Raw genomic sequence first — 13,023 nt, forward strand, 5'->3', positions numbered from 1 at the left:
CAGAGTCACTGCCTGTACTAATTCCCTTTGCCCACTCCAAACCCCTCAGCCTCCCATAACTGGGGTGCAGCAGCTTGAAATCTGCAGGAGGAGAATTCCTGGAAACCCAAATCTATGCCTTCCCCCGCCCTGCAGCTCATCCCTCCATCCCTACTTTTGCTTGTCAAGCATTTGTATAAATAGAATTAACATCTGCAGTTACACTTAGCTAGGTTGCAAAACGCACAGGCTATCAAGCCTTGTGCTTCAGGGCATACACTGATTACCATCGGAGGGGCAAAAATGAGTTTTTCCAATAACAGAATATTGCATGATTGACTGGGGTCATTATGGGGCAGAGTGGATTAGCCTTTGCCATCAGTATCAGTTATATGTCATTACCTCATCAGAGCACCAGACGTGGGTGAGATGCTTCCATTCAGGCAGCATTGGAGGTGGCTGGGTCCAAAGAAGTAGGGTTGGTTGTTAAAACCAGCACTGATTTGTGAAGCTGCTTATAAAATGTGCCTCCAGCAAGCTGTGCTCCCTGTTTCTGCTTGCCTACATCCTGGGCTGCATGCCTTCAGCTGGTCAGAGGAGCCTGTCCTCCTCTCCTTTGTCTCCTGGCATTTTCCAACTCTGGTGGGATAAAGAGGTATCAGAGGATCTGGGACCCACTGTTAACAGAAGGCTGGAAGGTACCTGACTGGAAGGTCTGCTGACCCTGTCCTTACAGGTCTTCCAGGGACTTGCAAGAGGTGCTGAGGTCCCCATTAGCTCTCTGTTATGTGTTTTGCTCACCTTCAACTTCCAGGCCATCTCATTTCCTTCATCTTGGCAGCAAACGATTGTCTCATTTGAATGGAAAGGCTAGAATTGACAGAAAATCTAAAATAAGAAACATAATTATCAGCAAAACTTTTAATTCCCCTTTCTAAGCCATTTCTAAATGTGTTAGTGCTTATTTATTGAACCTGGCTTGACATTTAGACAGTTCCTTTTAATGCTAATAGGGTTGATTACCACGTTGAATCCTACTGCTTTGAGGAAATGGCTGCTCAGTATTCAGAGCTGCCAAGTTCCCCCAGAATTACCCGCCTTTCTTCACAAGAAATATAGATTATTCAGTGCAAATACATTAAAATAAGGCCATTGTAGGAGTGAGGAGCCTGAGCCAGCGATGCCACCCCAGCAGCCCACGCACAAGGCGTGTGGCTGTGGGGTGCCCAGGCTCTGCCTTTCTGTGGCTAAAAATTCCCTCCAGTGCCAGCAGGACGGGGACAGCCCACGTGTGGGGAACTGGGTCAGGGTTTGCTTTGGCTCATCAGCTTGGCTGCAGTGCCAGGGGGCACCCTGGGGGTGGCACGACCCCCAGATGGTGAGGGGGGGTAGCCCTGAGGAGGAGGACAAAGACTAGGTGAGAAGGGTAACCGCAACGGGGGGAAGAGGAAGAGGAGGAGATTCAGGAAGCCACCTGGTTTCCCCAGCTTCCAGCCAAGGCTGGGGTTTCCTGCTCTTGCCCATTTGCAGTTGGCACCCTACATTCAAGGTTTTCATCTTCCTCCCTATCCTACACAGGCAAACACAGCAGGGATTCCTTCCCAATGGATATCTAGGGCCAAGAAATGTGGGTGGAGATGTTTTGTTTTGTTTTGTTTTGTTTTCATAGCTATCACTGTCAGATTATTTGCTTCAGTGGGTGTACTGCAGCTTTTTGTGCTCCCTGTCCTGCAGATCAATCAACTGGACAGATCTCAGATTGTCCTCCTGTTTCAACATATCACAGAATCACAGAATTTGAGGGGTTGGAAGCGACCTCGACCTCAAAAGATCATCTAGTCCAACCCCCCTGCCAGAGCAGGACCACCTAGAGTAGGTCAGACAGGAACATATCCAGGCGGGTTTTGAATGTCTTCAGAGAAGGAGACTCCACCACCTCTCTGGGCAGCCTGTTCCAGTGCTCTGTCACCCTCACAGTGAAAGTTTTTCCTTATGTTAATGTGGAACCTCTTATGCTCCAGCTTGCACCCGTTGCCCCTGGTCCTATCATTGGCCATCACCAAGAAGAGCCCGGCTCCATCCTCCTGACACTCACCCTTTAGGTATTTATAAACATTGATGAGGTCACCCCTCAGTCTCCTTCAAGCTAAAGGGACCCAGCTCCCTCAGCCTTTGATCATAAGGGAGATGTTCCAACCCCTTAACCATCTTTGTGGCTCTGTGCTGGACTCTTTCCAGCAGTTCCCTGTCCTTCTTGAACTCCTTCAGAGCTGCTGCAACACAGCATAGGTGTCAATAAGAACAAAATTTGGCCTTAACTTTACTTTAAATTAGGTTTTATATGTGAAAAATGTAGATTTTCAGAAAATAAGCCTAACCTTCACATTAATGAGCATGCAATGTCAACACAAGGCTGCTTGGGCGACGCAACAGAAATAGGGCAAGCTCCTAAAGGCTGAGCGTGACAAGCCAGCCCGACTTGACAAGCTTTGCCAATGGCTAGCCGAGTGCAAAGAGATTACCCTGATCTTTGGAACAGAGATACTTGAGCTCAGGAATTTCTCCCTAGGGTGTGATTACCTTGTAATAGCCACTATCCCTCATTCTCATTTCTAGCTGGAAAGGAGGTGCAAAGCAGGCTCCTAGTTCGTATCCATCAGCTGGTAAACAGACAAGGCATGGCTTTTAAGCAACCTTGGAAAAGTACACAGGGACACAAATATCCCTGTCATTAAGGTGGTGAGTTTTCAGCCAAAGAGGCACTTATATATTGTGTCGTTGGAGCGTCCGAGTGTTTGCTTTCAATTTACTGGGGGAAAACCAACCATTCGAGCTACTGCTGCCCATTTTTTTTTTGCTCTTCCATCATTCTTAACTATACATCATAAGCAGAACAGGAGCCACTCCCTTTGAATGCTGCCTTGGAACAGTAAAAGCCAAGATGATCCAGGTCAGGCTAGGGGAAGGCGGCCTGACTGCCATAAAACATCCTTGTCCTGAGACACAGCCACTGCCAGGTCACGTTTCCACCACATGGTGAGATGCACATTAGAGGTCTATACGGAGCATAAGGCGCGTACCTTGGTTTTCAGCTGTGTTTCAGAACAACTTGGCCTCCAGCTGAGGACCTGCAGAGAAGACTTGTCCATGCAGGAGAAGGTGGACTGGACAAGCTTCTTCAGGTCCCAGGCCTGGTGGTGGAAGGAGATGGTGAGAGACAGGTTCCTGCAGGGTGTGCCTTTTGCTTTGTATCAGTGTTCCCGTCGGGAACAGCCAGCACTTAGGTGGCTTGGTGCTTTCCCTTGGTTGCTGAAGGTCTGCTTCAGGGCTCCCACTGACAGCCACAGAGGTCACTGCTTTGTCTTCCACAGTGGGGGTATCCCACGAAAAGGGCTCTGTGCTCTGACATGGTTGGCCTACAGAGGCTTTTACTCTGGGAACTAAAGGAAAAGGTAGTGCACCTGCCTGCGGATCTTGGTGGAAGAGTTTTTAAGCTGAAAATCACATCTGGTGTGTCAGGCTGGAAAGCCACCAAGCAGCTATATCTCTGTGATGCAGGGGGCTGCATCAGAAATGGTAACAGGCAGCAGCACCAGTAACCTCAGGCTACATTTAAGCTGCTTTGCCTTTGTGAGAGAAATGGCCTGGTGTGAAATGCAGGATGTAAAGATGACTGCAAAGGGTCAGCCCCAAAGTGTGCCAGGCCCAGCATCCTGCCCTGGACGAGAGCCAGCAGATGCTCAGGAAGTGATACAAAAATAGAGCAAACATTTTTTTATGCTTCCCAGAATACTTTCCGTTCCCCTAGTGGTCTGCAACTTAGGAACCTCCTGAACTGTACACACCGTCTCTGCATTTAATAGCCCTTGATGGATTCTTCTTCCATCGATTAGTTTACACCCTATTGAACAAACGTAAACTTTAAACATCCACTATACTCTATGGCAAGGAGTGCTACAGCTAAAAATCTCTTTTGTTTATTTTGAACTTGTTACTTGATAGTTTTCTTCAGTGATCACTCTCTCCCTTTGAAGAGCACTGAATAATATGAACAGCTGTTCCCCAGTCACACCACTCTTCCCATCACAAAACTCGGTCATATTTCTTCTTCAGTCATTTTTTCTTCCAAGATAAAAAGTCTTAATCTATTCAGTCATTCCCTGAATGGAGGCCCTTTTATGCCTTTGATCATCTTCAATTGCCTTCCTCTGTAACTTTGCTATTTCTTCTATATCTTATTTGAGATTGGTGAATCAGGACTGCACAATAGTATTCAAGAGATGGGAGCACACAGATTTATATAGCAGCATAATGATTTCCTCTGTTTTGCTCTCTCCTCCTTTCCTAATAATTTCTAGCTTTCTGTTTGCTTTTTTGATTGCTACTGAGTGTTAAGCTGACATCTGCATAGAGCTATCTATTATAACCTGAAGATTTTGCTCCCAAGTGGAAATAGCCAGCTCAGAGCCCATTATTTTGCACGTAAAGCTAGGATTGTCTTTTCCCATGTGCATCACTTTACATTTATCTACATCAGATTTCATCTGTGATTTTATTATCCTTTTATTCAGTGCCACAAGGGTCTTTCTGCAACTCTTCACAGTCAGCCCTTTGCCTCAACCACCCTGAATATCATCAGCAAACATCTCTCCCTGCTCACTGCTCTTTTGAGATTATTTATGAATATTTCCAAAGCATAGGACAGTGCTTAGGCTAATTTAGCAGCTTTCTCTCTCAAATTTGAAGTGCCAGGTCCCAAGAAGAGGGAAGAAATGTAGTCTCCCAAGTTCTTGGGGTGATCAGTTGGTGCTTCTGAGGACAGATGGCATTGTGCCTAACCAGCACATCTCCCTCTCCGCTTGCACAAATAGATGGGGAGGTGGTATCATTTACGGGGACATATGTCTGCCCCACTCACCAGACTGTCTGGGACCAGCAGGAGATGGATAGTGGTATAGTGGCCCCTTCTCCTGCTGAAGTTGGGCCCTGGCATAGAGGCAAGCAGAAGTCCTGGAGTCCCAGGAGAGGAGGCAGAGGGGAAGCAATGGATGGCAAAGCATTTCTCTGAGAAAAGCCCGGCACAAAAAGTTGTGAGATCACTTTGAATGAACAGGAGCTAACTGGAAACTCTTCTTTCCAACAAGCTTCATGGGAGCCAGTTGAGCTTGCCCAAGGGAGTCCACGGCTTGAGTCAGATGAGGAGACACTGTCCATGGGAGAAGAGTGTGAGGATGACGGGATGACCGTGACTGCCCTATATCTGGCTGAGATGACACCCACCCAGCTGGTTAACTAGAGGAACCAGGAATTACCATGACGAGCACTTTTTCAATGGTGCTTTTTTCCCGGGGAGCAGCACCTTGCAGCAGTGCCTGGCAGCAGGTCAGTGCCAGCGAGGGCAACAGCGAGGAGAACTTCTTTCTGCTGGGTGCATCCTTGTTTGGGGGAAGAGGCTGGAGTTGCCACTGCTGTTTGTAGGCAAGTCAGGCTGAGGCTCACTCTTGCACCAGAGGTGATCATGAAATTAATTTAGAGCAGAAAGTGAACAGCTTTGGTGGAGGGTTCCTCATCCCTGTCTGGTGGTGCACCTCAGAACCACGGATTTGCACTGAGTATGTTTTCCTCTCCTCCCCTACCCCAGTAATTTCTTGTTGCTGCATCTAGAGCCAGATATCTGCAGGATTTGCCAGCTCTCTGGCAAGACACATTCCAGAAAAGTCATGCGGCTTCCAGAAAAATGCCCAGCGGAGGTGGTTGGATACTCCTGCAGCTGAGAGGGGAGAAATGACAATAGTTTCTCTTCTCTGATAATGGAGAAAAAACTGCTCCAAAGGGCAGACACTCTCCCCTTTAGAATAGAATAGAATAGAATAGAATAGAATAGAATAGAATAGAATAGAATAGAATAGAATAGAATAGAATAGAATAGAATAGAATCTTTTCAGTCAGAAGGGACTCACAATGACCATCTAGTCCAACTGCCTGAGCAATTCAGGGCTGACCAGAAGTTAAAGCATGTTGTTAAGGGCATTGGCCGAATGCCTCTCAAGCACTGACAGGCTTGGGGCATCAGCCACCTCTCCAGGAAGCCTGTCCCAGTGTTTGACCACCCTCTTGGTAAAGAAATGCTTCCTGATGTCCAGTCTGAACCTCCCTTGGTGCAGCTTTGAGCCATTCCCACATATCCTGCCACTGGATCCCAGGGAGAAGAGATCAGCACATCCCTCTCCACCTCCCCTCCTCAGGAAGCTGTAGAAAGCAATCATACCTTCATGGGAGAGATGGCTGAAATTTCCCTTGGGTACAGAGGGGCAGTACAAGGCTTGAGTGCCACTCAGGTCTCCAGGTAGGATCTGGTTTGAGTCTGTCTGGTTTGAGGTTCAAGTGCCACTCAGGGCTTCAGGTGCGACCTGGTTTGAGCCTGTAGGGTCTGTCTTCTGGCTCTGCAGGTGTCAGCAGCATACGTGGCACGCAGTGCTTGCACCCAGCCATACAAGCTGAGTTTTGCCCTGAGAGACCAGAGTGACAGTCAGGGACATGACATGCAGGTGAAGTGGGGAAGGGTGTCCAGCCACATGTGTAATGAGATGTGTGGGCAGGATGTCCCGAGGATTGGGAGTCACCTCATTTCTGCAAGACCATACCCATGCCTTCCCTGTCACCTGCAGCTCCCCATGACCTAAAGGCAGGGAAACAGGAATTTCTACTGCACAATTAATCAGACTTGCAATGAGATGGATCTCTCATTTCTCTCTGTGGTGACAACCTCATATGCAGACATCTGCATTCCTTCAGGTAAATCTTGATATAACATCCCATGATACTTTTTTTTCATTTAGATTATGTGGGTAGTGTTATTAGTCAACAATTTAATATTATTTTTAACTTACCTTTTTTTTTTTTATCTTAGGGTGTATGAGGGAGGCTTTGAGAGACACAGGGAAATACTTCAGCAGTATCTGAGATTTGTTGCCTGTAAGTACCCTTGCTACTGAGTTGCTGTGATTGCTGGTCGTGAGCTGGAGCCAGAAGCACATGGTAGCTTCAGCACACTTAGAGAGGCAGAGACTGCAGCCCTTTTTATAGTAAAAGGTGCCATAATCCTAATTACGAGTGGCCAGGGAACTTCATAGTTTCTGAAAACACAGGTCTGCATAATTCCCTGCCTACAAGGCCTGTCACATCCAGGCCATATGTACTCTGGTTGAGAGGAGTGGGAGATGGTACAGAAGAGACTTGCTAGTTCATGTCTAATCCATCCTTTGCTATAAGTAATTATCAGCTGCTCATGGGCTGGATGTTCTTTTGTTTTAAGTAAGGAGATCCCTTACATCTCTTAGGAAAGCCATCCTGCAGCATCACAGAGCCTACCCCATTCTAGTTAGGTTAGATTTTTCCCTTTCCTCTTATTTCTCCTCAAACAAGGCAAAACACAGACAAACTCCTCTAGTCCCGCCCTCCATCGCCCCTCCTTTCTAAATAATCCATGACACAAGGCTTGGAGAAACAGAGCTGCATTGCCTTCTCAACAACAACCTTCTAAATTTTTTTTCAGGGACCAGAATCTCATTCGGACTGTCAAAATAAAATGAATACTCTGTCAGGCCAAAAACTGCCTCCTTCACAAAGCACCGATCACCGTCAGCACCTCCAGAAGACCTGCCAGAGCTGGACAGTGAGTTTGTTGCAGAGCACTTAAAGGTGGGTGTAGCGTGTTGGACCTCTTCATGTTGCTTTTAAGGCAGGGATTGTGGGAAACTCTATTGTGTTGGGTCTACTCATACCCCGTGGGAGTCCTGCAGTTCCAGTTAAGCACATTTAGATATCTCCTGCAAGATATGGAGAAGATCTTGATTCAGCAAAACAGTAAAATGATTATCAGTGTGTGCATGAAGTTGATGGGACATACCAACTTGTGGCTGTTTGGAGACGGACTTAATCAGGTGTTCATGGCTGAGGTGGAAAGCTGAGTCTGGCGTCCCTGCAGTGTTACTGGGATGGTGCCCATGCATAAAGGGTTTTACTTACGGAGCATCCTATGCAGCTTGAAGGCTGAGCAACACTAGTCAGTGATCCCCACCCTAACTGAAGCCTTGGACCCCAGTCTACTCACTCCCATACCGTTCATCCCTCTTATCCTCCAAATCAGGCTTCCCTATCTGGTGGGGGGCAGATCCAGGGTCCGCAGTCAGGAATCACTTGGGGGAGTGCTCCTGATCCCAGGCCAAGCCCTAGTCCAGCAATTTAACAGCACGGGCAAAAGTTTTACAGGGTCCAGGCAGCCTTGAATTCATGAGTAGAGACATCATTGCTTTGTCCAGCAAGGGATGGGGTGTCCCCTCCACCTCAGCTGCCATGAGAAGAAGCTCCCAAAGGACCTCTTGTCCCAGTCCCAGTGACCCCAGCAGAGCAAGCAAATACTGGTGGCCTGCCCCATCAGCCGGGGGCTGGATGAGACCTCCTTGGCAGCTCAGATCCCTTCAGCATGGCTCTTCCTTTCTCTCCCCTGTGTCTCCTCTCCCTTATCAAACCAGAAAGCATTGCCGTTTCTGCAGGCATGCAAGAAAATTACCTGTGATTTATCACACAATCAGTGGTTTTGTTGGCTTTTTTATTTTCAACATGGAAGCGTGTTATACCACTTTCACTTCCTGAAATATAGGGGTAGCAAATGCTCCTGCCTGGGACCATCTGTGTTTTTAGCCTTATAAAAAGTCTGAAAAATGAAAGCAGGAGCAAAATTGTTGTTTTGTTGCTTTTTTGTTCCCCTCCATCTCTTACAACCAGGAAGTAATTCTTTGCTATTCTGCAGAGCCAAAATGTGCATCTTCTAGTTATAAACTAGTGTCACAGCTATGGCTGGAGCCAGCCACTTCACATGTACGAAATGCCTCCACCTGGGAGCTGCTACAGATGAGTCCCTCAGGTCCCCGTGACAGACAAAACCCGAGCACATCCCCTTTCTGCATGCCAGAATTAGCTGCTGCTTTTAATGATGATAGCAAAAGGGAACAGTAAGGTCTCCTCACTTCCCCGCTCTCCTAGCTGCTCTCCTTTCTTCCTGAAGAAGCAGGCAGTAATGCTGCTTATTTCTATTAGAAAGCATTAAACCAGCTCCCTTGTAACGCTGGGACCTAAGCCCTTAGCAAAGAAATGTTTCTATTTCACTTGTCAGTATGTCACAGGATAAATTACTTGTGTGCCTGATGGAAAGAGAGCTCTTGGCAAATTATATCATCAGAAAGCAGCTAATAACATAGAATAAGAAGAGCTGAGCTTTGTACATGAAATGCGAAAACACAGAAGTGAAGGATGAGTTTTCCTCAGTTATTTAAAAAGACTTAATTAAAAAGTAAGCAAACAAACAAAAAACCCAAGGCTAGGTGGAAAGCGCAGAGTGTGATGGTTGGACAGTGCTCTCGGGTTGGTACCAATGTGGGGAGTGGAATCACAGAATCACAGACTGTTAGGGGTTGGAAAGGACCTCAAAAGAGCATCCCCATCCCTTGCGTCCAGGCAGGCATTCCCAGGACACTCCCCACACACCTCTACCTGCCTCTTACCACCTCGGTTTTGCTCCTGCAGCACTGCCATACTCCTGGGCCCGTAAGACGATGTTATCCTGATGGACAGACATTTTTTTCTCCTATTCCTGGATGGAAGTGGTCAGTTTTAGTACCCAGCAGCAACGGTGCTTGGGTGGGGGGAGAGCTGTGGGAATGCCCTGCCTCGAGGTGTATCACCATGACCCTCCTCCTTTGGGGTAACCCACCTCAGGCTCCTGGGCTGGCTATGCCACTCGTGCTGCTCTGGTGGGGAAATGAAGTCTACAGAGCTCGTTGCCTTGGGGTTGGCTCTCTGAAGGGTGGTGGAGGCTTGGGTCTCTTCTTCCCAGGCACTGTCCCATGATGGTTTTCTTCCAAAGCACAAAGCTTTCTGTGAGCTTTCTATGAGCTTGTCTTTCCTTAACTGTTTCTCAGCTGCCCGTTGGGCAACACAACCATTCTCATCACATACACCAAGGAAGCCCTGTTCACCTATTGCACCCTGGAGGACAGCAGGTACCCAGGGATCAGGGCTGCCTTCAGCAGCCATGGCCACAGGGTCTGCTTCTGCCCTGACAGTCACCTCTGGTAAGTGCAAGCCCAGAGGTGACACCGGGTCCCAGCTCATCCCCAACTCACTCCAATGGCACCCTAGGGCTTTAATGCATGCTGGAAACATCTTCATTTTTTGCTCCAGTTTTCATTTTTTCTATTGGAAAGTGCACGAAAAGGAGGGACGGCAGCCCACGAGAGCGGTGCCTTCTTGTATTGTGCACCAAGGTGCCGGGTGCAGGCACCATACATGGCACAAAAGCATTTGGGGATTGCTCCATCTCAACTGCCAGCAACATCGGTCCACAGACCCGGGCGTGAGGATTGATCCTCGTCAAGGTTGGCCACGTGGCCATGGAGATGTTTTGGCCCCATTACAGTACAGGGATGAGGGCGCACCTCCTTTATCGGCTTCCCGTGGAGCCCCAGGTGGCCATGCTGGGAAAACATGGGCTTATTATCTGCACCACGTAAGGGGAAGCTGCAATAGCCAGAGTCAGTTAGCTTGAGACCAACATTGCTTCTGGTTTGTTTCTTGTATCCAGTTCCTCACTAAAGAGTGTTAGTGAGCGCTTCTCACTAAAGAATGACTTAGGTGACTAATTTGCAGTCTTGCAGAAAGCTAGTATCTGGGGGAATCAGTAAATCACGTCTCAATTTTACAAGTCCTCCCTGTGCTTAGTCTAATTAATGGGCAACTTAAATGTCTAACTGGCTATTACAAATCATTTTAAATAGTTTTTGCAATAACGCTTCCATCAGACTCCTGTAGGCCTGCCGTTCGCCTGCAGACATGTTGGTCTTTAATCCATCACACAGCAGCCGGGTTTTTACAGCCCAGCACCAAGGCGATCCGTAGCAGCACTAAACTATCATCGACCCTGCCATGGGTCTCTCCTGACCCTGATGGGCCACACACTCCCCATCAGTGTTAGCCACACGCTGGCTGCCAGCTTGCCACCAAGCTGGGGCAGGCTGCTGCAACCCTCCCAGCCTCTCCCAGTACCTGTAAATTAAGGGCAATGCTAAGTGACCACTCTAATATTTACAAAAAGAATATGACAGCTTTGATGAGAGGAAAACAGAAAACTGACAGCTTGTGAGTAGATTGTCTGTCCCACATACGGACAGTTCAGGCTTGTCCATGGCTGGAGCTGTAGCACATCACATCTGCATAGATTTTTTTTTTCCCCCACTGTTTTTTCTGAGCTGCAGCACAAGGTAACACTGGGGGAGGTTGAGCTGCTCTCACAGCCCAGTGACAATCAACTTCTTCATGCTCAGGCAGGAAAAACTCAACCTAACACATGCTGTGAATGATAGAAACTCCCCACATGCCACAGCTGAGGGGATGCTCCGGTGCCCAGAGCAGCCTACCCAGGCTGTCATGACATGGGGAGTGTCAGTTTGTATTTGTATACCATAATTATGGGCTGTTTTCCCCCACATGCTGTGTTTCTCTCTCCTTTGAAGTTTGGCAAGGCCACTTCCAGTACCCAGCCACATGCACAACTGCATGCACACACACACGTGGAGGACCTGTTTGTAGCATGAAGGTTGTCAGAGCAAAAGAAATTACCATGTCCAGAACTTTCAGAAGAGGTAGATGTGCAATAGGAAGAGGGGGACTCATACACAGAGCCCATGCTCTGTCCGAGGATTTTCTCTGCCCTTCAGGAACCCGTTGCTTTCCCAGGGCCCAGCCAATTTCTGTAGCATGCTTTTACAATAACCACTACCAAACACCAGCCCCTGACCTGATGCATCAGGTGCCAGCAGTGACTCTTGGATGGCAAAAATAAGAGGTTTGGCCCAACTGCAAAGATGACATTTGGGACCGGGAAGTTGTTGGCTCTGGTTTCATCCAGCTTTGCATTTGTCCTGGGATCAGACCCCTGCGCTGGGATCTGCTTGGACCTGGCAGAGGCCACCCAGAAGTGCTGGAAGTTGCATGACTTCAGCCACCACACCCACAGCCCTCCCTTCCAGTCCATCACCATGAAACTGAACGCCACGTCACCATTAAAGTCCTGGCTCGGAATCAAATTGACTTGATGTTCACCAGCTGCAGTGACCGTATCCCTTTCAACATGGGGTCCTGGCTCAAGGCAAGTGCTTGCTGTGGTAGCCCTGACCAGCCAGCTCCTGCCTACCAGCTCCTTGGAGAGCAGCAGCAGCAGAGAAACCACCCAGTGGAGATAAGCTTGGGGCTGCTGCATGGGACCGGTCACAAATTTTCAGGCGGAAAAAATCCCACCATTTCATTCAAAAGCAAATTTCCTGCCTGTGTGAATCTTAATGAAATTCCCTTTCAGGAAAGCATTTAGGCAAGATTGAAATGCTGTCGCTGAAGGGTAAGAACAGCAAGTCTCACAAATTCATTCTGAAATGCTATTTCTTTTCAAAACACTTATATTAAATGTCAATATAAACACAAAGCTCCTGATTTTATCTAAAGAGCATTTCATTTAATGTGAAACAAGCACCTGGGGAGAAGAAAGCCAAAATCCTTTGGTATTTGTTGTCACTCAGGTTTTCCACCTCTGACCATTCCCTGGAGGTGGAAATGCTGTTCTAGCCAGGGCTCAGCCCTGCTCAGTGCCCGTGCAACCATCCCAGCCAACCAGAGCGCAGCCCTGTCCTCCACTGGGTGCAGACACAACTGGTCAGCTCTGAAACACAGGTCCCACGCTGCCAGGAGCTCATGCTTGGTTGGGGGCTGTGGCCGCAGGGTGAAGTTGTCTTCCCTGGTGCAGGCACAAACCAAATGTTGACGGCCCTCATAGCAAAAGGACTGGAACCTGCTCTTCCATCCCCAAAATTCAGACTTTTCAGGACCCGTTGCTACATTAGGTAAGGAAGTCTTCTTCCTTGCCCCAGTACTTATGGGCACTCCCACCAAAGGATCCTAGAGCTGTGAGTTTAGCTCCCCAGTCCCCTTGTACAT

This window comes from Leptosomus discolor, chromosome 1, assembly GCF_034619465.1.
Source record: "Leptosomus discolor isolate bLepDis1 chromosome 1, bLepDis1.hap2, whole genome shotgun sequence".
In the NCBI taxonomy this organism is placed as follows: domain Eukaryota; kingdom Metazoa; phylum Chordata; class Aves; order Leptosomiformes; family Leptosomidae; genus Leptosomus; species Leptosomus discolor.